Raw genomic sequence first — 27,156 nt, 5'->3', positions numbered from 1 at the left:
CTGTGTCCTGGGTTAGCTGTGTCCTGGGTTAGCTGTGTCCTGGGTTAGCTGTGTCCTGGGTTGGCTGTGTCCTGGGTTAGCAGTGTCCTGGGTTAGCAGTGTCCTGGGTTAGCAGTGTCCTGGGTTGGCTGTGTCCTGGGTTGGCTGTGTCCTGGGTTGGCTGTGTCCTGGCTTGGCTGTGTCCTGGCTTGGCTATTCCCTATATACCACACTTCTTTTTTGCCCTATGGGCACTGGTCAAAAGTAGTGCACTATAGGGTACAATTTTGGACAGACCCTGGGTTGGCTGTACATTGCACACATGTAGGGCTTAAGTGGGTTTAGAAACATGGGCTCCCTACTGTGCCAATGGTACAATGGTGCTGCTTAATGATCCTTAGAAGGTATTTAATATGTGGCCCGTAGGAAAGACGGTTTTGGGAAATCCCAAGTGCAAAAACATGCATTAAACATGAATCTAGAGACATACATGTTTCCAGTAAAATAAGATTTGTGTGTTTAATTTATTGCTGTCGGATTTGATTGAATAGATTTGGGTTTCATCTTTCTGTTTTCTATTTGTTTGGAAATCAGTGGTGCAGAGTTTGCACCAGGGCAAATGTTTAATCAATCTGTCTCCTTTTCGCTTCCTCAAGATGTTATTGAGATAGAGGGCCAAATATCAACTAAACAACAGAAAATATTGATTCAAATAGTGCTTGATTATAATTCATTGTGTGGCCCTTCCGAACGGAAACAGACCTTCCAGAGTGAAATATTTAAGGGGAGATGTCACTATTAAACACAAGCTGAAGCATCTGTTGCTGCAATATGAACTAAGGTCATCGTCCCATATGAGCGGTTTGCTCTTCTTACAACTTGAATGACCAGTCTACGCATAAAAATAGATATTTTTACGCCGTTTAAGCGTTGTGCGATTATCATACAACCTTGGGTTTAAAGAGCAATCATGTGTACACGGCTACACGCGTGTGCTCACACACACACACACACAAACACAACAGACAAAGACAAAAACACACACACACACACAAAACCTACACAATTTAGTATGGGATAAGAGTAAAAAAAGGGGAGACTATTATTGCTGTTCAGCCTCAGTGTGTTGTTGTGTTGAGAGCCTGCGGCTGGGGCAATGTGTAACTAATGGGGTTTAATACAAGCAGGCTGGCCAGGACGTGCACACATTAAACTCCAAGAGAGCGAGGAAAGCGGAATTAGAAAAGGAATGTAACGGTGCAAGTTTTAATGATGACCCTAGCCGCCATATGTGGGCTGCCTACTTAACAGGCATAGGGCTAGGCGATATATCGAATTAATTGGATTAATTCAAATGTATGTTTTAGCACAATGTTCCAAATGCCTGTATCGCAAGATAATTTCGTTTTTATGAATGTATTTTTGGTCTCGTCTCCTTCGGTGCTGGGGCACCCGATTTAGACTACAATCGCCCCATTAAAAGGTGGAAATCATCTCACCAATCACACCGCTCATATGGTGATATGTGGTGCCCTACCGCCACATATGTGGTACGTGATACCTTTGAATGGTGAGTCAGAATCAAATCAAACTGTATTTGTCACAATGCTTACTTACAAGCTCTTAACCAACAACGCAGTTAAGAAAAATACCTTTAGAAAAATAACAATAGCAAGGCTATATACATGTACAGGGGGTACCGGTACAGAGTCAATGTGCGGGGGCACCGGTTAGTCGAGGTAATTGAGGTAATATTCACACGTACGTAGAGTTAAAGTGACTACGCATAGATAATAAACAGAGAGTAGCAGCAGCGTAAAATGGGGGGGGGGGGGGGGGGGGGGGGGGCAATGCTAATAGTCTGGGTAGCCATTTCATTAGGTGTTCAGGAGTCTTATGGCCTGGGGGTAGAAGCTGTTTAGAAGCCTCTTGGACCTAGACTTGGCACTCCGGTACCGCTTGCCGTGCAGTAGCAGAGAGAACAGTCTATGACTATGGTGGCTGGAGTCTGGCAATTTGTAGGGCCTTCCTCTACCACCGCCTGGTATAGAGGTCCTGGATGGCAGGAAGTTTGGCCCCAGTGATGTACTGGGCCGTACGCACTACCCTCTGTAGTGCCTTGCGGTCGGAAGTCGAGCAGTTGCCACACGTCGTACTGTGTGATAGGCGACCCTTTCAATGGTGATTTTGGAAGATTAACTGACACCGCGTGTACATGTCCACTAAAAGTTTACATTTCTTTCTGCTCTGACTAGGTAGTAAGCTTTTTATTATATTTTTATGTTTTTTTGGAAACTATTGTCCAAGTCATTATTATCAGGATTTTGCTCTAAGTGTAACTGTAACTTTGTAGTCTGATGCTAGCTACATAAATCTTTCAGGTAAAGTTATTTTGCAAGCATTTTTAACCAGAGCTAGGCAAGCAGGTCAAGTCTTCTGTATGGAGCCATAGCTAGCGTAATTATTAGGAAAGGAATAATTCACCTGCTAAGGCCTCACAACTGACATAAATCCCATGATTTATTTATCACCCAGTAAGATGTGGTGTTTTAGTAGAAGCACGACCGAGGTAGAACGTTTTTTTATTTTCGCTTTTACATTGGCTGCATTATGTGAATCTGTACTGCACTTTGATGTATGTAAAGTCCTATCTAAACCATTTCCAGTTGTCTGTCCCCAGGCTGCTAGTCCCAGTTAGGCAGTGTACTTGCAGCCCTCAGTCAGCTCTCTAAAGGGCATCCATTCTGAAGGGCATCCATTCTGAAGGGCATCCATTCTGAAGGGCATCCAGAATTTTCTGGCAGACATCAGCAAGGACTGGAGGCAAAGTATGAACACCATTGAGAACTGCCTCAGCCGCGGAGAACCTGAATAATATCTGCAGGAGGGCCACCACAAGCTGATGAACCTGGACTTCATGGAATGACCTCGTGTACGAACAGTGCCGCATTGACAGCATGAACAAGCACAACGTGAACCTCAATCAAAACCACTCTGGCAAGGTACAGGGCGTGTCGGACGATAGTGCCGCGGGGCGCCATGGGTAAGGCTGGAAGCCACAGTGAGCACGGGCATCAAGGGCACCCAGTCGGTGACACGCGAGTCGGATAGGATGTGGCTGGTGACGCCGGTGCAGAGCTGCCCCACTACAACGTCTTGACAGGTTGGTCAAGCCTCAACACTGTGTCCGTGAGGGTGCAGGAGCTTGATTCAGAGGGCCTGACGGCCAACGAGATTGTGCCCCCCGTCACTTGGGATCCTCAACTAATACTTACAAAAGTAAGTCTGTAGGGCCCTTTCTGTGACTCATGCAGCATCAGTGATACCTGAGCACCAGTCCAATCACAGCTCCACGGAATATGCAGGAATGGAAATACATTATCTCCGAGTCTCTGTTCCTTTTCTATCGTCTGAGGTTGTAAACTAAATACATGGTCGCTGCTGCTGTCGTAAGTGCCAGCTCAGAAATATATTTTGTTTGTTTAGCTAGCCTGCATCAACGTTGGGAACCACTCATAGATATTCTCTCCGATTTCCTGTGATTGCTGTGTGTTTCTGTACGTAACAGTGTTGCCTCTGTAACTGTTACCTATCGCTCAACAAAAGCTGCGGCCAAGGGAAACGTCTACTTCTCGGTTCCAGGGAGGGGTGGGGGGGGGATCACCAGTTGAAACATATGTCTGCACTCATTAATGAGTTTATGGCTATCTGTGTGTAAAATGTTGTTGTGTGTGTGTGTGTGTGTGTGTGTGTGTGTGTGTGTGTGTGTGTGTGTGTGTGCGTGCGTGCGTGCGTGCTGTGCGTGTGTGCCATGCCGTGCGTGCATTGCTGTATGTGTGAATGTCCACATTACAGTACAGCATAAACATGGTTCTCTCAACCATATATCCCACTGTAATTACATGTTCCAGTGTGGAGATGATGGGTGCCCCAGAGTTGTTATTATGACAAACCAGGACGAGGTGTGCAGATAGAGAGGCTTACACTCTCTCTTTCTCACCCTTCCACAGGCCAACATTACAGGCTGGCTGCACGAGGCTCTGCAGACGGACAGACTGTCTAAGGCATGTACAGGGAAGGGTACATCAACAGGAACAATGGGGATCCCTAAACTAAGTGCAAATGAACGGTCAATAAAGTTCCCAGCTGCGCCTGAATCTACTAGCGCCTTATGCTGGGAATGCGGGGAAAACTCTATACACACACACACACATGTACACAACAGGGAGCTCTGGGTGAGTCGGGTGCCTACTCACCTGGGATGATCCACCTGTGCCCTGCCTGCTGCCTCGACTTCCTGGGGAACCTCTCCAGCACCGACCAGCAGTGTGTCATCTGCGGCCACATGTGGTGCAGGAAATGGCCCCCCCCCTCCGGTCACCCTCAGAGCAGCACCTCCGAGCTCCATAGGTTATCCAGCCAGATGGATAAACCACCGACTGGTCGAGGTTAAGGGTGGTGTCCCTGCATGCCAGCTCCTGACCAAAGTCCTCACATAGACTGCACCTGTAATGGTTGATCAGGGCCCTTTCATTCCATCCCGCGCTGGCTGCCAGGGTCCTGAAGGCCAGTGCAAAGTCCTGTGGGCTCCTCATCCGGTCTAAGATGGAACAAACGCTCTCCCCTCAGGTGGATGATCGAAGACCGTCCAGAAGCGGCGGGTAAAATCCTCATAGTGGACCAACGCCTTGCCTTCTCTCCCCCATACGGCATTGGCCCACTCAAGTGCTCTCCCCGACAAACAGGAGATGAGGGCGGACACGTGTCTCGTGTCCCGAGGGAGCCGGGTGGACGGTCGCCAGATTGAGCTCCAACTGGAGCAGGAACCCCTGGCACCCGTCCCATCATATGCCCTCAGGAGCGAGAGCCAAATCCCACTGGGTCCAGGTGACGGAGGGGTGGACAGCGGTGTGGGTTGTGGTGAAGTTGATGGTGTTTTGGGAAAACCCCCTCTCTCCCATCGCTCCATGGTGTGCAGCACGCGATCCATGGCTGTGCCAAGATGTTGGGGCATCGTCGCGTGCTGGACGCGCTCCTCCACCGGTAATGGAGGACTGGGTGCACCTGCTGACTCCATATTTAGGTAAGTGTTTCTGTCAAGTGTCAATGTGCAGCCGGTAGGACGGAGTCAGGCGCAGGACACAGAACTGAGTCAAAAAAATTACTTTACTCGAATAAACAACAAAAATAATTCCACGCAGGGAAAAGACACCAGCTCACAGAAATAGCGAAACTTAACAACGAACAAACACGCACAAAACCATGTGGGAACCAGAGGGTTAAATAGGGAATAAATAATAATGTAATGGAATCAAGGTGTGTACAATAAAGACAAAACAAATGGACAATGAAACATAGATCGGTGGCGGCTAGAAAACCGGTGACGTCGACCGCCGAGCGCCGCCTGAACAAGGAGAGGCACCAACTTCGGCGGAAGTCGTGACATTGAGGCTGTTCTGGGGGGAAAAGGGGGTGCAACTCAATATTAACAAGATGAACGACTCTCTCCATGCGATGGGCAGTGCAAGAATTCTACTGCGAGGCTAAAACATTAACACCACCACTGTTCCTTTTGTGAAACAACTGTATGTAAAATGTAGCGAGGAGAAGTGGGGAACGGGTGGTACCCCTGGATCTAGTCCCTTAGGTTAGACGGGTCAGAGGGGGATTAGGAACGAGCCGTGATCCCATCAAAAGAGGATTGGGTCACCAGCACCATGTCTTCCCACTGAGCCGCACACTCCAGCAAGCACTGATCCCATTAACTGCCTCTCAGAGGCCAGAGTTCCTAAGGCAAGCTGACAGCAGGGCTATTTTAGGGGGAAAAAATCACTGATCTGGACAAGAGTATGGGATGGCCGGCCCATTGCCATCGCTCTCCTTTAGAGCGAATAAAAACCCTAAAAGGAGCCCACTTTGCGGCAGAGAGCAACCCCTTGCTCAACGATGCTTAGACCGAAAGATGAGAGACAAATGAGTTGTGGCAGCAGCTAATAAGGTTTGCCGAAGGTGTGTGTGTGTGTGTGTGTGTGTGTGTGTGTGATGAGGGGAGGATGCAGAATATTGACTTGAGATACACACACATAACTTGACTGTCAAATCTCCAATGGATGAACAACTTGCACCTTTGAGCTATTCCACAAGTATCTCCGAAGGGCCGACAGTCACAACAAGTCAATGTCAAACGAGCAATGCAGTAAAAGTGTCAAATGCAGTCAATGAAGCCGGCAAAAGGTACATAACAAACACCTGGGCTTGATACGGAGTATCCGTCACGAGGAGCACACAACGCTTTGCAGCTTCTCTCCGTTCCAGGAAGAGGTTGAAAATACCGCTATACTTCACAGCTATTCTATTTTCATAGAATAATTAGCCAGTAGCTTTAACGACAGCCACCGGTGTTAAACACTATCACTGGTTCAGCTAGGGATTTATCTAGCTGAACCATACAGCAAGAGACCATCTGTTCTGGAGCTTCAGTAAGGCTGACTGGGAATCAGGGAATCCATAGACCCAAGGCGTTAACGGGGAGATCGAAAGCACCTGGCCAACAAACCATCAAAAAATAACACCCCCCCCCCATCTCTCCCTGTAATAGTTTCGTAATAAAGCATTGAGATTAAAGCAGAGTCAAATTTCACCAGAAAACCTATTCTATCTGGCTAAAAATTGAAATTGAAATAAAGTCAATCTCATCTGCTAAACATTCATTTTGCTCACGCTATGGCTTTTGTTTTATTTTCAAACACACACACACAGTTTGCGTGGTGAGCAATTGGAATATAATTTGTAACCTCACTTTATAAATTAGCATGTTTGTCATCTTTGTAACCAAACACTCCAGACATAATTGCCAGTATAACAATTCCACAAAGCTTTCTCCCAAATGAGTCGTCCTTAATGAAAACAGACCGGAAATGACCCATCTTCTGAATTCTCACCCTCCATTATATGTTTATGACATATGTAACATTGGTTTCTGTGAGAACAGATATATACATTCACAAAAATAGCTCAGCAGAGCATGGTGCCCAGCTAGCTTAGCATTCTGTGTGAGTTCAACAGAGACTGTCTGCTGCAATGAGACAAAACATCAAGTCCAGAAGAACACAGTGAAGGAAGTATAATGCTGAGCGCTTAACTTGTTTTTAAACAACTAACTGACTGACATCAATTCAGTTATTTGAATTCCATTTCGGTCTGTTGTACAGTTTATCTAGAGATAAATCAGATCAAGCCCGAACTGATGTAACAGGGAGCTGTAGTTTCCAACAGGCCAATATTCTACATAACTTAGTGCAGAAAACGTGGTAATTAACTACAGTGACCATAATCCAATGCACACCTACTTGTCCGGTCTGAGATGGAGAGGAGAGAAGAGACAGAAGAACGCGTGATCGAGAGGGATAGAGAGCAGTTGCTTCGCGAGGTACCTCTACCTAAAAATACATGATCTAAGATTGATAGTTGGTATTCGGCAGTCATAAAAGTGTGTCTTATTTACTTTGAAGAACTAGTAAAATAGCGATTTTGTTAGATAGCATAGGCAGCAGCTCTATAGAGATGAGATGATGACTTGGAATGAAATAATAAAGTTATCAAATAGACCTAAAACATATGTAATACACACAACCAAAATTGAACCGACCTCAAAAAACAAGAATCACTCGGCACTAAGGATGGTTTGATTTCTACACCTTGTATTTCCCTGTCACAGCTGTACATCTAAAGCTAAGATGTAGGACCAACGTTCCACATCCGTGTCCTGTAGGAACCACTACAGTCCAGCTAAGCTACGACAGTCGTAAACACAGCCGTAAACATAGACTGAGAGCAGAGCTATGCCATACAGCAAATAGGCTGTTCAGAATCAGTACCAAAAGCCCTGGAGGCTGTTCCCAGTGCCCACAGTTTATGATGAATCACTAATAAACATGAGGGCAGTCTAGAGGCGAGCCCAGTTTAACAGGGAACATAACATTGGTCCACTTCCACCGATGACATCTTGATGAATAAACTCTCCAAACGAATCGATGATAGCGCTGCAGCTGGTGTGAAAGGCACAGACCCCGGGGCAGCCCAAACAACATTTCAGGCAGTGGTGTCTGCACTGAATTCGACCGAAACACATACACACTTTCTTATTTTCTCTCCCTCCCTCACATACACACTTACACACACACACAAATGTAAGAGAGGCAGGGTTAGGACAGACACCAAGGGCCATTGGCCAATGCACCACATTGAAGTGTTTTATCCTTAGGGCCACCCACCAAGAGGCAAGCGACAAATGTTGATGCTGCTATTGTTATAGATGTAGTATCTTGGCTCTCTCAAAGCACACAGGACGCCTCATTACCCCAGCAGAAGCAACACAAACAACAATGGAAAGAGAGAGAGAGAGGAGTCTACGATATTGCACACCATAAATACAATACTGAATCTATATGGCCAAAGCCAAGGAGAAGTAATCAGAGAACTTATCTTCATATATCTTCATCTGGACCGTTTCCTTTCTTCACCATGACGCCAGACTTCACATGACCCTGAGCTTCAAATCAATGACTTGACATGGCAAGACTTACATCCAAATTAGCAACAGCAGGCTATAAACGAGTGTGTTTTTCTCTGTGCTGTGTTGTGTTTACTCTGGTGGTCTCCATAGGCCTGCCCTCCTATCATCCAAGGCCTACTGTCTCTCTGTGATGATTGATGGGGGAGTGGTGAGGTTCCTGCCAGGCCCGGTGATTGACATCGCATAGATGGAGGGAGGGGGAGTGGAGGCTGCTGTCATTCTGCATGTTGATGAAGGCCATAGAGAGTGGGGAGTGAATATGCTGAGCGCATTTACTCACACAGTGTTTCCCAATCCTGGACACATTTTTTGTTTTTGCCATCTAACTAACACACTTGGCTGAACTAATCAACTCATCAAGCTTTTGGTTGAATCAGACGTGTTAATGGTAGGGCAGAAACTAAAATGTGCACCGCTTTGGGTCCCCAGAACCATGATTGGGAAACACAGGCCCTAGACACACAAGCTCAGTAGCTCTGTAGCTCAGTTGGAGTTGGTATGTACGGGCAATTCCACTGTAATCGAATTACGCATTAACTCAATTATTTCTCATTTCAAAATGTATGCCAAAAGAAAACATTGATTTCAAAGTTGAACAAACCATACACATTGCACAATGACAACTTTTAAGAATTTCCACTGAAATATGTACAAAAACAAATTTGGACTGTGCAGATGCAAACTTTGGTAAAGGAAATATGTTTTTATGCCTCCATGTTTTCCAAAAATGTTTAAATAATCTCCTCCGAATGAAGATTCAAAGATGTCTGCAGAAACAATGGGGTGTCAGCTAATGACTTTGAAAACATCTATTTTGGTTACTGAACTACATACAGTAAGTGAAGTGGACTTACACGCGGTAACGGAATTATGGTAACAGAGTGACATCATGGGTCCCTGATCTGTACTACACAGAAATGCATAATTATGGATATGGATATATGCATTATTATGGATTTATGGATTTTGGATTATGGATTATTATGGATTTATGGAATTATGGATATATGCATTATGGATATATGTCATTCTCCTTAGGTTTCAGAAGTTTGGACATCACAGCGCAGCATAGCAGAGCACAGTAAAGTACCGTGCAGTACATGCTTTTCTGTACTGCAGTACAGTACAGAAAAGCATAGCAGAGTAGGGTAGAGTAAAGTTCAGTACGGTACAGTAGATTATAGCAGTACAGTAGAATACAGTACAAAATTCATGGGTTGCATGTTTCGTCACTACTGGTTTCAAACGTTATTTTTGGACTGAGCATTCTACTCAATGCATTGCCAATGAGAGCTGATGAAGATTTCAGCAAAAGTGCATTACAGTGGCTTGGAAATACAATGACATTCAAAAGGAGGCAGATAATTAGTAGATAGCTAAGGATGAGGAGAGGCCACCAGATTTTAGCTAGCTTAGCACGTTAGCACTGCTAGGTATTTTTGACAAACTTTGCTAGCTAATGACAACATTGCTATCTGTCGAAAGTAAATTTGACGACATGATAATGCTTGCAAAGTTGTTTCCTACAAAATATTTGACTACTTTAGCAATGTCATCGCATTTTCAGGCACTATAGTGTAGTTTAGACTAAACAGTAGTTAGCCTCCGTCCAGAATGACTGGCCTTGTCACGACTTTAGGGCACGACTATGGCGCCGCCGAAGAGGGCGGCTTGAGAAAGTTCATAACAATGGCATGACGCGACCGAGTGACGGAGGTGCAACCTATGAATTCTGTACTCTACTGTACTATACTCTACTTTACTGTACTGTATTGTACTGTACTCTACTGTATTGTACTGCACCACTGTATTGTATCGGACTGTACTCTCCTGTGCTCTACTCTCTGTACTGCACTAAACAAACTCGTGAAACATATTTCCATGATAGGTTCAGATTTGGTCCAGGGTGGTCCATCTGTGGATGTTAACATCAAGGCCCAGGAGGACATTTCTACAACTTTTCAACCTCCACGAACTTTCGGTTTCGATCGGTGCTCAGTGGGTGAAGAAGCTGGTTAAAGTAAAGGGAAAGGGAGAGGGGTAGTTCCATGTCATTTCAGCAAACCATGACAACCACTCAGATTGTTCTGAAATCGTTAGACAACAGATAAGATAAGCATTCCAGCAACATTATTTTGTTGAAATATAATTTGATCTAAGAGGACTTGATTGCACCCAAATTGGCCATTTAAATGTATCGGATTCATATAATATATAATATCCGATTTGGACCAAACTTTTATTTAACAATGAGTAAGACAAGGAATCCAAAGAAATGGTAAAAAGCCAGTCTTGGACCTCCCCCGTCCCACACCAATCCCACCCCAACAACGAGTATACAGTATCAGTTCTCTTTGTCTGAAAACGTCTGAAACCCTACCTCTTTGAAGAGTATCTTAAATAACTCTCGCGGCGCCCCAGACACCCCCCACCGCTTCCCCTTACTGTTCTGTACTTTGTCATGTGTTTGTACGTTTTATGTGGACTCCGGGAAGAGTAGCTGCTGCATGTGTTATTGTCTCACCTAGCTATCTTAAGACGAATCCATGAATTGTAAGTTGCTCTGGATAAGAGAGTCTGCTAAATATCAAAAATGTCAAATGTAAATAGATTGTAGCTGAGGCTCAGAGTATTGTATCTTCATCCTATGTAATGTATTCTCAGTGGTGATGTTTGTTTTCCACACCTGTTCAGAGAAATTCATTATTGAAGGTGTTAGGTTTATGTCCCATCATACATCCTGATATTACTAGGTTCGGACCACTAGATGGTGCTGTTCCTGCTATTAGTAGATTTTTTTTGTGTACTGATTAATTCTTAAAAATGTAGGCTGTTTGGGAGGAGGGGAGGGTTCTGAGCTGACACGTTTTTTTTTTTTTAGATGGTCATATTATGGATCATTTAGCTATTTCATTTTGAATTTTAGGACCCCTTTAGGTATCAAAAATATATATAAAAAAGTGTACTACTATAGCCCAGAGAAACGCATCAAATAACACATTCATAAATGGCAAAAAAAATAAATGATAAGAAACAAGGTTTTGAACTGTTTGTCCTACACTTACGAGATATAAGAAATCTCAGGAAGTAAATGTAGTTTTTTTTTACACATATTTAACCACTACCTTCATACTTCCATATTTTTTTTAAACCAGCACTGGTAGAGTACAACACGGAGAATACTATTGTGTTCGTGAGAGTCTCCCCTTTCCCATAGAGTGGTCATAATAGTTTTTTAGGTCAAATCGTTCGGACACTACAGACTAGTGGTGCGCGGGTCAGCTGTTTGTTCACTCGCCTGCAATTGCTAATAACCCATCCACAACTGCCCGACTATGTGACAAAGTGAAAATCTGAGCCCCGCACCCAACCCTAACCCGCATATATAGAACATATGCTACCTGCTCCAGTCAATGACTGCAGAACGATTTGACAGGCGTGCAGGATTTGTTGTTGCCTGTTTTAGATATGTTCCAGCTTAAATTTCCAACATTTTGGTAGGCTATTTGTTAGTCAACTTGTCTATAATTAGGTACATAGCTTCTCTTTTGTCATTATATGTTGCCCTAGAAGACTAAATAAACCCTTGCCCAACAGTATAATGTAATAGATCGATAGTATGAATGCTTCAATCTAGTTGACATCGGTAAAGTTTTCTCTGTCATCTTTCGCGGAGCAAAGGAGTTTAGGGACTGGGGAGAAAATACAATAAAAATGGAAGATTTTCTGTGCATGTCCAAATGACATCATTTTGACCGGTTGTAAGGAAAAAAGAAAGCTGTGAAAACGACCCAAAGTGTTTCTGATAAGATTTCAGTTCGGCTTCAATGCATATTTTATTTGGTTGAAATACTAATAATCTTTTATGATGAAGAAAGCACCTCTACAGATGGTATCAAACTGAGAATTGTAATCTCATAAGATGCAGAAAGATAGAAATCCTATTTCTCCAAATTTAGTCTACATTTGGTGTATCATTTTACTGCAAGAAATGCTTAATTCTGCAGGAGTTATTATTACGGCTATTTGTGAGGTTATACACCTACAGTCACTGTCCAGATTTCAGTTTCCATTTAACCCATCTAAACAGAAGGCTACATTTCCCTTGACATGCCATAGGCCTATTTGAAGTCCTGTCTTGTGACTGTCTAATTTGTTTAGCACCTCACAATCATCACAAATAACATAGCAGGCACTGCTATCATCCTCTTCTACCACTTCACCAGATCTTTTACAAACATGATTTTGCTGGCCCTCTCTTCTCTTAATTTTCAACTCTCCTTTTGCAGCTTTTGTCTTATTGAATTAAACTTTGACGATGTCCCTTTTGCCTCTGTATATTGACGTTAACTTTTTCTGCCCATTCCAAAAGCATTATTTGGCGACTGGCTGTGTAGGTATTTTTTAAATCTTTATTCAACCCTCCCGCCACGTACCCACCTGCCCTTCAGCCACACAATATTTAATGACCCTAAACCCATCCTCGCGTGATATAACCACGGGGACTGCGGGTTATGAGTCATCACTACTACAGACGTTTTCATAAAAAGACCAATTTTCAGGATGTCTCATGGTCTGACAAACACTGCTCTAGCACCAGTGCGTCAATCGACTCTAGGGTTTTTAAAAGGTAAGGAAACCAATATGTAATTTTGTAATTTTTGTGAACTATCCCTTTAACAAACTTTTTTAGCTAATAATGTGAACAGCACCAACTAGTGATCAGAAACTGGTACTATCAGGATGTTTGATGTGTGAAATTATATTTCAACAAAATGTTGCAGGAATGCTAATCCTATCTGTTTCCAACAACAGAAACAATTTCAGAACAATCTGAGACGGGGCTGTAGTGGAACGGGTCGAGAGTCTCAAGTTCCTTGGCGTCCACATCACCAACAAACTATCATGGTCCAAACACACCAAGACAGTGAAGAGCGCAATGACAAAAACTTTTCCCCCTCAGGAGACTAAAAAGATTTGGCATGGGTCCCTAGATCCTCAAAAAGTTCTACAGCTGCACCATCGAGAGCATCCTGACCGGTTGCATCACCGCCTGGTATGGCAACTGTTCAGCCTCTGACCGTAAGGCGCTACAGAGGGTAAAGTGTACAGCCCAGTACATCACTGCTGAACAATTAATCAACTAGCCACCGGACTATTTACATTGACCCCCCCCCCCATTTGTTTTGTACGCTGCTGCTCCTCGCTGTTGATTATCTATGAATAGTCACTCACCCCTACCTACATGTACAAATTACCTCAACTAACCTGTACACCCGCACACTGTATATAGCCTCGTTATTGTTATGTTATTGTGTTACTATTTATAATTTTTTACTTTAGTTTATTTAGTAAATATTTTCTTAACTCTTCTTGAACTGCACTGTTGGTTAAGGGCTTGTAAGTAATCATTTCACGGTAAGGTCTACATTTGTTGTATTCGGCGCATGTGAAGTTTGATTTGAGATGGTGAGTGCCGATATCCACTTTCTTGTGCACCCAGGGGGCTCATGGCTATTTGTCCGTAAGAGCTGGCAGAGGTGTCATCAACTGGAGAGTGAGAGAGAAAGGCAGATAGAGAGGGAGATAGATAGGGAGGGGTTGTCCAGACTCAGAATGTTTCAACACTTGATTTGACCATCACACAACAGAAAGAGAAAGAAAAGTATGCCAGTGGAAGAGAGGACAGAACAGGTGACCCAACTGTGATTTGTGACTATTATGATTTCCCATTGTAGCCAATTCAGGTGCGGTAATTCCGTTACAGATTTTTGGGTAATTCCATTTGAAATCTGGTAACGGAATTACGAGTTTGAATCAATTAATAAACTAAATTGATATCAGTAAAATAGCAAATTCATTGGTAGGTCTACCTTTACTTGTTACTTCTGTGAACTTTCATTGTCCTCCCTCCTCATGAGGGAGAGAAATTAGAAAACATCTTTAAGATATGTGGGGTTTTGCTAAAGCAATACTTCTTAAAGTTACAGAAGGTAAACCATTTCTCCAACATAATATAAATGCTAACATTAGTTGGCAGAGGTCTTTACGTCAACATTATTGTGTTTTGATGTTTGTGTATTTCCGGTAACTTTTAAGAATGTTTCTGGTAGATGTATCCTAAGACCCTTTTTCCATCTGTTTATCCAACAATTAAAGCCTTTTACTTATTCCTCATTTTTAAGATGGAAAATGGTTGAAAATACCTTAATTTACCAAAAATATAGACTCTATATAGACTCTAGCTTTCATTTGACACCCAATTTGATATGCTCTTATGAACTTCACATGTTGGTGCTCAAGGGTATTTTTCGAGAGAAATGCCCATATTCAAGCATAACTAAATTGCTTTGGCATATATTCTATATTAAGAATAAACCGATTATTGTGGAATTTTAAAAAGATAATTCAAGGTACAAGTACAGCTACAGCTATATTATTGACCTGCTCTATCCCACAGTAGTCATAAAAGTACCTTGACTCATTGCTTTTAACATGCACATCGCATACCTTTGAAACCAACAATTTAGTCCCAGTTTCATTTTATCTTTGCGTGGCATTGGATGGCATTTTGCTGTTCCGCAATTATGCCAGCCAGTCGAAATTACTGGCAGCACCGTTAATGCAAAAATGTTTAGACAACCATGCCCACAGCTTATCGTAAAATGATGCATGCTAGCAGCTGTAAGATAACTAACTACTGTAGCTGAGGCCAATTAATTACTCAACACACCCAAAGAAACTAGTCAATACAAACTGGGCACACATTACCACATTAAATGTACCCTTGAATAATCAATGGATTTCCTCAGATAGCTATAACTGTAACAATAGCACGCACGCACGCACGCACACACGCACACACGCGCGCACGCGCACACGCACACGCACACGCACACACACACACACACATATTCACCAATGGACACATAAACACACAGGTGAGCAGTACTAAACAGCCAAGCGATCAAGTCTGTCTCTTTTTAGCATTAGAGGGAGCCTTTTCTGCAAACAGAAACAGTGCATTGGAGGGGCCCCCCCCCCCCACCCCCATCCCCTGTATGTTAACACACGTTAACACACAGACGTACACTCACACACACAGGTGATGTGGAAGGAGAAAGGAAAGGAGAGACTTACTTTTTTGTCGTCTCGGTGGCCGGCGGCTGGCTGGGTGTCCTTGCTGTGGTTGTCAGCGGTGGGCCTGGCGCTCCGCTCTGCCTGGCTGTCCTCCGGCTGTTGAGGGGAGGAGGGGAGAGAGGTAGGGAGGGGCTCCACTGCCTTTTGTATGCCACTCCGGATGTCCATTTTCCGCTGCACTGCCATCCAAAGGAGTTAGAGAGTGAGAAGGGAGAGGGGAGAGAAAGAACCATAGAGTCAGAGGGAAAATAAATAGGATACACAAATTCACACAGCTGACAAACTGGTAGACACATTGTCACACACCTGCAAGCGCATGTGCACATAATATACAGTACCAGTCAAAAGGTTGGACACAACTACTCATTCAAGGGTTTTTCTTTATTTTTACTATTTTCTACATTGTACAATAATAGTGAAGGCATCAAAACTTTGAAATAACACATTTGGAATCATGTATTAAACAAAAAAAGTGTTAAACAAATGAAAATAGATTTTAGATTCTTCAAAGTAGCCACCCTTTGCCTTGATGACAGCATTGCACACTCTTGGCATTCTCTCAACCAGCTTCACCTGGAATGCTTTTCGAAAGGTCTTGAAGGAGTTCCTACATATGCTGAGCACTTGTTGGCTGCTTTCCTTCACTCTTCGGTCCAACTCATCCCAAACCATCTTAATTGGGTTGAGGTCAAGAGAATGCCGAGTCACTCCATCACTCTCCTTCTTGGTCAAATAACCCTTACACAGCCTGGAGGAGTGTTGGGTCATTGTCCTGTTGAAAACAAATGATAGCCCCATCTAAGTGCAAACCAGATGGGATGGCGTATCGCTGCAGAATGCTGTGGTAGCCATGCTGGATAAGTGTTCCTTGAATTCTAAATAAATCACTGACAGTGTCACCAGCAAAGCACCACCACACCTCCTCCTCCTCCATGCTTCACAGTGGGAACCACAAATGCGGAGATCATCTGTTCGCCTACACTGTGTCGCACAAAGACACGGCGGTTGGAACCAAAAATCTCAAATTTGGACTCATTAGACCAAAGGACAGATTTCCACCGGTCTAATGTCCATTGCTTGTGTTTCTTGGGCGAAGCAAGTCTCTTCTTATTATTAGTGTCCATTAGTAGCAGAAATTTGACCATGAAGACCTGATTCACGCAGTCTCCTCTGAACAGTTGATGTTGAGATGTGTCTGTTACTTGAACTCTGTGAAGCATTTATTTGGGCTGCAATTTCTGAGGCTAGTAACTCTGCTGCAGAGAATAAGTTCATTAGAGGTACCTCTGGGTCTTCATTTCCTGTGGCGGTCCTCATGAGAGCCAGCTTCATCATAGAGCTTGATGGTTTTTGCAACTGCACTTGAAGAAACTTTCAAAGTTCTTGAAATTTTCCAGACTGACCTGTATGTCTTAAAGTAACGATGGACTGTTGTTTCTCTTTGCTTATTTGAGCTGTTCTTGCCATAATATGGACTTGGTCTTTTACCAAACAGGGCTATCTTCTGTATACCACCCCTACCTTGTCACAACACAACAGATTGGCTCAAACGCATTAAGAAGGAAAGAAATTCCCAATTTAACTTTTAACTAGTTAATTGATACCTATTAATTGAAATGCATTCAAGGTGACTGACTACCTCATGAAGCTCGTTGAGAGAATGCCAAGAGTGTGCAAAGCTGCCATCAAGGCAAAGTTTCGCTATTTGAAGAATCTCAAATATAAAATATATTTTGATTTGTTTAACACTTTTCTGGTTACTACATGATTCCATATGTATTATTTCGTTGTTATGTCTTCACTACTACTCTGTAATGTAAAAATAAAGAAAAACACAAATGAGTAGGCGTGTCCAAACTTTTGACTGGTACTGTACATGCAGGAACACGAATACACACAAAAATATATTGCCTTCCAAATGGCCTACCTCAGACGGGTTTTGGATTACTTAGTGTGAACCGTAGAAATCAGCTCAGTTTTGATGAGTGACCAAATTGTTGAAAGCTGCCTGAATATTTGGCCTCTCCAAAAAGTATCACAGGTCCATCATAGCATTAGCTCAGTGCACAGAAATACAATCATTTGTTTCCAAAAGGCCAAAGAGGGTATTATTACAACAACAAAAAAGCAACTCTCAATATCATGGTGGACAATATACTGGGCATATTGGACTTAACTGCCCTCCTATTAGTAAATCATTTCGTAGATTAATCTCCACAACAAAACAATGAATTATTTAGCTCTAGGTATGTATTACAATGTAGCCTATAAAAATACCCAAATGCGGGTGAATGTAATTGTCGTTCCATATGATGTCAATAACTTTCTGAAAGTGACTTCTTGGACCTGAATACCGAAACATTAATAAATCATTTTATTTCAATAGGCTAAATCAGGGTCACACAGAGTGGGTTGGTAGTCTTAAACACATATAATTTGAAACAAAAGTATACATGTGGTAGAAAAAAGAAGAAGACACCTGTACCATGTCAGACATAGAGTTGACATGTATTCAATTCTGTGTTTGCATCCCAATGTTACACTTCATATACAGTTGAAGTCAGAAGTTTACATCCACCTTAGCCAACTACATTTAAACTCAGTTTTTCACAATTCCTGACATTTAATACAAATACAAATTCCCTGTTTTAGGTCAGTTAGGATCACCACTTTATTTTAAGAATGTGAAATGTCAGAATAATAGTAGAGAGAATGATTTATTTCAGCTTTTATTTTTTTCATCACATTCCAAGTGGGTCAGAAGTGTACATACACTCAATAAGTATTTGGTAGCATTGCCTTTAAATTGTTTAACTTGGGTCAAATGTTTCAGGTAGCCTTCCACAAGCTTCCCACAATAAGTTGGGTGAATTTCGGCTCACTCCTCCTGACAAAGCTGGTGTAACTGAGTCAGGTTTGTAGGCCTCCTTGCTTTCACACACTTTTTCAGTTCTGCCCACAAATGTTCTATAGGATTGAGGTCAGGGTGTTCGGGCACTCCAATACCTTGACTTTGTTGTCCTTAAGCCTTTTTGCCACAACTTTGGAAGTATGCTTGGGGTTTAACAAGTAAATTTTGTGAAGTGCACCACAACATGATGCTGCCACCCCAGCATCATGGTTGGGATGGTGTTCTTCGGCTTGCAAGCCTCCCCCTTTTTCCTTCAAACATAATGATGGTCATTTTGGCCAAACAGTTCTATTTTTGTTTCATCAGACCAGAGGACATTTCTCCAAAAAGTACGACCTTTGTCCCCATGTGCAGTTGCAAACCGTAGTCTGGCTTTTTTTATGGCGGTTTTGGAGCAGTGGCTTCTTCCTTGCTGAGCGGCCTTTCAGGTTATGTCGATATAGGACTCATTTTACTGTGGATAGATACTTTTGTACCTGTTTCCACCAGCATCTTCACAAGGTCCTTTGCTGTTGTTGTTATTGATTTGCACATTCGCACCAAAGTACATTAATCTCTAGGAGACAGAACGCGTCTCCTTCCTGAGCGGTATGACGGCTGCGTGGTCCTATGGTGTTTATACTTGCGTACTATTATTTGAACAGATGAACGTGGTACCTTCAGGCATTTGGAAATTGCTCCCAAGGATGAACAAAAATAAATTCTGAAGTCTTGGCTGATTTCTTTTGATTTTCCCATGATGTCAAGCAAAGAGGCACTGAGTTTGAAGGGAGGCCTTGAAATACATCCACAGGAACACCTCCAATTGACTCAAATTATGTCAATTAGACTATCAGAAGCTTCTAAAGTCATAACATAATTTTCTGGAATTTTACAAGCTGTTTAAAGGCACCGTCAACTTAGTGTATGTAAACTTTTTGACCTACTGAAATTGTGATACAGTGAATTATTAGTGAAATAATTTGTCTGTAAACAATTGTTGGAAAAATTACTTGTGTCATGCACAAAGTAGATATCCTAACGGACTTGCCAAAACTATAGTTTGTTAACAAGAAATTTGTGGAGTGGTTGAAAAACTAGTTTTAATGACTCCAACCTAAGTGTATGTTAACTTCCGACCTCAACTGTACATCACAGAAGACTGAAATATAACAAAACAGTTTGACATAAAAATACCAGATTTTCAGAGGTTTAAGAAAAATAATGTTTATTAATTATTAAATTATTACAAATATCAATAACAGTCCACCCATGAGGCCACTAGAGGGTGCTTTGGTCATTTGACTGCAGGAAAGGCTAGATGTGCTCAAAGTTGATCCATTTAGCATACCCCACCCTACCATTAGACATCGATGTCTTCAACACTGAAAAAGATAAATGGTTGAGTTTGATATCATTTAAAAGCTTACAAACAGGACTGTCAATCTGTTTTATGAACTATATATTTAAAAAAGAAGCTTTTAACATCAATTATCTAAAAACATGTCAACTCCTATTTTCTTCATGTTCATATATGTTGTAACTTAGACCCTATTGTACTTTACCTGAGGTGTTTGTGTTGTGCCTGCCATCAAATAAGACACAGCATACTCTTGAATAAAGGGTGGATGTCATGGTTTGGCTGATAAATGTACTAAAATGTGAATAAAGTTAACATTTCAAATAGTACCACAAAGACAGTTGAAGGTCCACACATCAGAGAATGTTGACTAGCGTGGGAATATCCAATGTTATAAATTATTTTAAAAAGGAAACCTATCAAAATCATAGAATATATAGATCATAGAATAGAGATAATTAAATTGACATTCGACGGTGGGTGGACCTGCGGCCAGATTTCTGGTAGTAATTGCAAGTTAAAGTTTCAATTAAATGTAAATATCAATAGCGTATCAGCAGGGGTCTGAAGGGATAGTTCCGTTCTATAAATTCTAGTTCTATGATTGGAATGACACCCACCCTGTATTGAAGAATATGCTGTGTCTCAACCGATGACGGGCACAACATAAACCCTTCAGATTATGTCAAATAGGGTCTAAACTAGAGGTCGACCGATTATGATTTTTCAACGCCGATACCGTTACCGATTATTGGAGGACCAAAAAAAGTTGATACTGATTAATCCGCCAATTTAAAAAAAGAAAAAAAAATGTATTTGTAATAATGACAAATTACAACAATACTGAATGCACACTTTTATTTTAACTTAATATAATGCATTAACAAAAATCCATTTAGCCTCAAATAAATAATGAAACATGTTCAATTTGGTTTAAATAATGCAAAAACAAAGTGTTGGAGAAGAAAGTAAAAGTGCAATATGTGCCATGTAAAAAAGCTAGCGTTTCAGTTCCTTGCTCAGAACATGATAACATATGAAAGCTGGTAGTTTCTTTTAACATGAGTCTTCAATATTCCCAGGTAAGACGTTTTTGGTTGTAGTTATTATAGGAATTATAGGACTATTTCTCTCTATACCATTTGTATTTCATATACCTTTGACTATTGGATGTTCTTATAGGCACTTTAGTATTGCCAGTGTAACAGTATAGCTTCTGTCCCTCTCCTCGCCCCTACCTGGGCTTGAACCAGTGACCCTCTGCACACAGACAACAGCCACCCTCGAAGCATCGTTACCCATCGCTTCACAAAAGCTGCGGCCCTTGCAGAGCAGGGGGAATAACTACTTCAAGGTCTCAGAGCGAGTTACGTCAACGATTAAAACGCTATTAGTGCGCACCCCGCACCAGTCATAAACAGCTCAATGCTTGAAGCACAGGGAAGAGCTGCTGGCAAACGCACGAAAGTGCTGTTTGAATAAATGCTTATGAGCCTGCTGCTGCCTACCACCGCTCAGTCAGACTGCTCTATCAAATAATAGACTTAATTATAACATAATAACACACAGAAATACGAGCCTTAGGTCATTAATATGGTCAAATACGGAAACTATAATTTTGAAAACAAAACGTTTATTCTTTCAGAAATACGGAACCCGTTCCGTATTTTATAAATCTAAATATCCATGAATCTAAATATTCATGTTACATTGCACAACCTTCAATGTTATGTCATAATTACGTAAAATTCTGGCAAATTATTTCGCAAGGAGCCAGGCGGCCCAAACTGTTGCACATACCCTGACTCTGCGTGCAATTAATGCAAAAGAAGTGACACAATTTCCCTAGTTTAATATTGCCTGCTAACCTGAATTTCTTTTAACTAAATATGCAGGTTTACAAACATATACCTCTGAGTATTGATTTTAAGAAAGGCATTGATGTTTATGGTTAGGTACATTCATGCAACGATTGTGCATTTTGGCAAATGCGCTTTTGTTAAGTCATCCCCCGTTTGTCGAAGTTGGTCTTCACACAGTTGGCAATGAGCCAGGCGGCCCAAACTGCGTCATATAGCCTGACTCTGTTGCACAGAGCGCAAGAGAAGTGACACAATTTCCCTAGTTAAAAGAAAGTCATGTTAGCAGGCACTATTAACTAAATATGCAGGTTTAAAAATATATACTTGTGTATTGATTTTAAGAAAGGCATTGATATTTATGGTTAGGTACACATTGGTGCAACAAGAGTGTTTTTTTCGTTAATGCACTTGTTAAATAACCGTTTGGCGAAGTAGGCTATGATTCAATGATAAATTAACAGGCACCGCATCGATTATATGCAACGCAGGACTGTCACGGCAGATTTCCTCCTCTTCGTCTGAAGAGGAGTAAGGATCGGACCAAGATGCGGCAAGGTAAGTGTTCGTCATTTTAATGGAAAAACTGAACACTACAAAACAACAAAGTGACAACCGTGACGCTAATGAACCACTGTGCTAACAAGCAACATAACATAGACAATCACCCACAATGACAAAACAGGCTACCTAAATATGGTTCCCAATCAGACAATGACTAACACCTGCCTCTGATTGAGAACCATATCAGGCCAAACACAGAAATAGACAAACTAGACATTTGTGAAAATAAACATTCTGTTTACGGCATTTTTAGATAATTGACGTTAAAGCTTAAAAAAGGTAATTTTTTAATTCATTTTTTTCTCTCTCCATGAAATCATTGAATAATTTCACAATCCTGTTTGTGAACTTTCAAAGAATATCAAACTCAACAATTTATATTTTTCAGTGATTAATTAAGACATGGACGTCTCATGGTAGTGTGGGGTATACAAAATCGGTCAACTTTGAGCACCTCTATCTCCTGAATGCTTTGGGATTCAGGACCAAAGGCACTTTCTGACCCCTTCCACCATCAAATCAAAAGGGGTGCAGTAAGAAATTAACTGAAATCATGTGGAAAGACCCTGCTGTCTCAAATTGGAGGACATTTTCTTTGACAAACAACCTCTTTAAAAAATTATAGGGAAAGTTGGTTTGTAAAGCCTAGATGTCAGGCCTATCAACTGCCTTTCTTGTCCCACATTGTGAGCTTTACAGGTATCTAGGCTATACATATTAATGTGATAAATCACTAATTCCATCTAAGTCAGTCTTGCGAAACCTGGTAAGCTAGAAGTTCTGAAGGAATATAACATGAACTTTCTGTTGATTTAACCTAGGGTGCAATATTTTTTAAAACTAGGCTAGAACCACAATAGCCTACCAGACCCTAGCATTTTCCCACGTTATGTTTAAATGACTGCTCCTGATGTGTGACTGAGAAAACAAGGCAAATGGACAAATGTAGGGTTATTTGTCCATAAAAAATCTAGGCTTGTTATAATGGCCAATTGACATAATGAAATAAAACAATCTTAATTGTAGGCTGTGTATGTCAGTGCTTGACTTGGGCCGGAGCTGTCCAGAGCGCCATACCGACACTTATAATTTTGGGGGAATTGCATACTATCTACAAAAACAAAGTCAAAGAAAGTACTGTATGAAGATAGGCAGAAACTACTTCTCCAATAGAAATCCTCTATTACACTTATGCGCGATGTCATGGCGACGTTGGCTGGCTATGCTCATGCATAGAAACATGTCATCGGTCTAACATACCGACCAGACCAGACACATTGCTTGCGCGAGCATTGCAAAATAAATGTAGAAATCCATGTTATTCAATTATTGCACCCACACTGCTCACATGCGCCAACGAGCATCTGCGTTGCCAAGGGCTAAAATAGACGTCATTCCTATTTCTGATGCAGATCGCGCTGCAAGTCTCCCATCTCCTCATTGGTTTATAGAAGCAGGTACCCACGTGCCATCTCCTCATTGGTTATACCCATGTGGATGATTGAAAGACAAACTGTTTTGCTGGTTGTCATGGTAATACTATGAAAGTTTAGATGCTGATCACCATATAAATTCAAAGATGAAAAAGTCTGGAAGGAGGAGAGATGACTAGAAACGATTCAGTTGACCGTTTTATGTGTGGATTAATTCTCGGAGTAGAGGACCTTGTACATTTCAGGTAAAATAACAACTCCATGTTTATATCCCAGGACAAATTAGCTTGCAAGTGCAAGCTAACTAGCTAAACTGCCATACATGTTTAATGCTTTTCGACTTGTCCCCAAATTAATGTCATTGGTTCAGAGTTTGTTTTGATATTTTAACCTGCGTGTCGAGATTGCGTTTGGTGTGGGGGGACAAAATTTATTTGTGCACGATGCCGCTCGCGCGCAGCCAGTTTGGGTTCCGTGTAACAGTCGTCTCGCGACGAACTTGCGCATTAGCTATCAAATCCACTCCTTTGATATAAAGTTGTTTTTGACAAAAATGAAAACGTGTCAGTTTTTCACTTTTACGAGGTTGGAGAAAAAACATGTTCAACTACTTAAGACATTCGGTCCAATCTAGGTTGTGCCTTTAGATTTTGAGAAAATGAACAACTAAACAATAATTTTTCACTTCTCTTATTGACTTCTCAAACCTCAAGCCCCGGCCTGCTCTGCTTGGTCTGTTTCGCAAGCCTTTCCGGAAGCCTGGCAATGGTGCGCCTCTGGGTTTAGAAACTGTGATAAAGTAGCCTATTGCCAGCCCAGATTCACACACCACGGCAAAAAAAGATTGATTAAAAAAATAGGAATGAAGGCGGGATCTGCAATGAATAGCAATGGGGAGTGGGCATGTATTTCTTGATTCCGCATTGTTCAAATGTATTTGCTGCTCGTCTGTGAATATGTGTGACAGTAGGCTGTTCGAGATTGGGCAGATTGAAAATGAGCCTGTTTGAATGCGCATGACGCGCTGTTCCAAGTTGTCAAATGAGGGTTTGTAGGTCATACTTTTTGTTAATGTAATTCATTAAAGGTGCACTTTTAAATATGATGATTCACTTAAAAATCTACATATCAGCAATTATAGGAATGACCCTTCAGTGCATGTCTGTGTGTGCTGGGTGTCTGCCATTGGGAGCGGGCCGTTGCCCAAGGAGAGAGAGCAGGACATTTAACAGCAGGTATAAAATAATGACAGGCAACCGACCAGACGGCCAATTCAAAACATAACGTAGGTAACTAGGTAACTGTAGCTAACTAAGCACTTATGTCGTTGTCGCCTTTCCACCAGCACTGTAAGCCAAAATAACTGCACAGTTGTAAAGCTGGGATTCCCCTCTACTAAACAGTAGCCATGTAACTGTGCCAACGAAAAAAAACGTTCTAAGAATAGCCTAAATGACACTTGCTGTGCATATATCTCCCATGAAAAATGTATATTATATTTGAGCCTTATAGATAAACATGTCTAGATATATATTTTGCTTTGAGGTAGCCTAGCTTATCCATTTGAACCCTGATTCATTGAATTAAAAAAAATGTATAAAGACAAAAGTATTTGCTTGTAATGGTGCAATATTTGATATCAAGGATCCTCCGTGATAGCTACTGCATGGGTTTGCAGGCTTTTGTTCAAGCCCTAGTCTAACCACATTATAGACTAATCATCAGCTGCTCAACAGCACCTTGATAAGCAGACGTGGCTTTTTCCAAGCCTGCACACCCAGGAGTTCTCCAGGTGGAGGGCTGACCACATGTAACTAACAGTACAGTTTTTACCTTGTGGGGGGTTACGTGCCTTGATCAATGTCACAAAGGCAAGATATGTTAGGTCTACATAGGATCAGACACAGCTGCCTTCCAGTGTCAATAATGCTTACTTTTTCATGTAGGCTATAATAATAGTCATGACAATTAGGTTAAAAGTAATGGAGCAGTCATGGAAAATGTGTATAAACCCTTAACCGTATATCATCAGAGGTCTCTATGGCATAATGTCATATGTACATTTCGGTGAACATTGCCTATTGGACATAGTCTACCTGTACCTAGTAGGCTAGTGAGGATAGCATTTTCAACAGTCAATGTATTCAACGTAGCTAACAGAAACACGTCGCCAGAACACCGAAATACCTCTGTCACTTCAGCGCCCCTGGTTATGTCAGTAGCTTGCATATCAAATGAAGAGGAAGATGGAGTAGTGCTGGCTAACTTGCTTTACATCTCTGTCGCTTTGACGCCGAAAACCACAACAAAATAATAAGCTCAATGTAGGTTCATTGAGTAGAGGTGAGTATGATAAATTCTCCGTCAAAAAAACAACTGTAGAAGAGGCTGCGGTTCGGTTCGCCACACTGCCGATACGCACGGTCTACCCACACGAACTGTCGTGTAACGAGCAGCCGTGTCCTTCCTTGTGCGCTGTCACAAATCTTCCTCCTCTTTGAGGTTCAACCGAGCTCTTCGTCAAAAAGTCCCGGTTCCCATGGAGCCGGAGTTAGTGTGCGGGACCAACCCACTTATGAAGGTGATGAGAGGCCACCAACAAGGAAGAGGATGGAAGAACGTGATTCAGGGCATGTGGTGGTACTTTTTTGGTGGGTAAAATAATATTTTGCATGTGGTGGTGCGTTTTTGGTACCACCACATGCCCTGAATCAGAATTATTCCATCCTTCTTCCCTTGACCGTGGTGGCCTCATCACCTTCATAAAAGTGGTCACAAAAAAAGTCACGGTCAAGAATTCACAAGTCAGCAACAGTCTTGTAGGCTCACCTATACCACTTTGTAGACAGCAATGGGTCTTCAATGAGTTTAAATGTATTCAGATTATTGAGTTCAGAAATATTTGTTTTGCTTTTCATCAGTATAATTACATGCAATCACCTTGAATGTGTGATAGTTGAAATGCATGAGAGTACCTGTGACCATTCTATCATGTAATGACTTTATTCTGTGTTGTAATAACTGCTACCAAAATGTTATATATTTGTGGGAGGTGCAAGCTATAACCACAAGGTGGCAACACACACTTTTATAAAGGACATTAAGTAAAGCAACTACAAACTTCCATAAAGTAATTTGACAAATTGTAATTTGTTTTCTGCTTACAGTAAGCATTGCTAATTGCCCAGAGCTAGTCTTTTGAGAGCTGGCATAACTTTTAATCATTTTGCAATATCCACACATGCTGTTGCAACAACATACTTTTATTATTGGTATTAAATCAATTTAATTAGCTTGAAAGTACTTGCTTTGCAGGGAGATGACATCGAGAGGAAAAAAATCTCCAAGGAGGGGAG

The 27,156-nt window shown here is 41.7% G+C and overlaps 1 long non-coding RNA gene across 1 annotated transcript in view; it reads right to left on the bottom strand.

Moving 5' to 3' along the window:
* Nucleotides 1-26,379, bottom strand: part of LOC118941135 — an 85,604-nt gene extending 59,225 nt beyond the window's left edge. The window contains exons 1-2 of the long non-coding RNA XR_005037433.1: nucleotides 25,988-26,379; nucleotides 15,695-15,873 (exon numbers count right to left, since the gene is read on the bottom strand). This is a non-coding gene — a long non-coding RNA (uncharacterized LOC118941135). The remainder of the gene's footprint in view (nucleotides 1-15,694; nucleotides 15,874-25,987) is intronic.
* Nucleotides 26,380-27,156: the final 777 nt, after the last annotated feature.

This window comes from Oncorhynchus mykiss, chromosome 18 (genome assembly GCF_013265735.2).
Source record: "Oncorhynchus mykiss isolate Arlee chromosome 18, USDA_OmykA_1.1, whole genome shotgun sequence".
Lineage (NCBI taxonomy): Eukaryota > Metazoa > Chordata > Actinopteri > Salmoniformes > Salmonidae > Oncorhynchus > Oncorhynchus mykiss.
The sequence above is the reverse complement of the archived record's forward strand: the minus strand, read 5'-3'. Positions and strand labels throughout refer to the sequence as shown.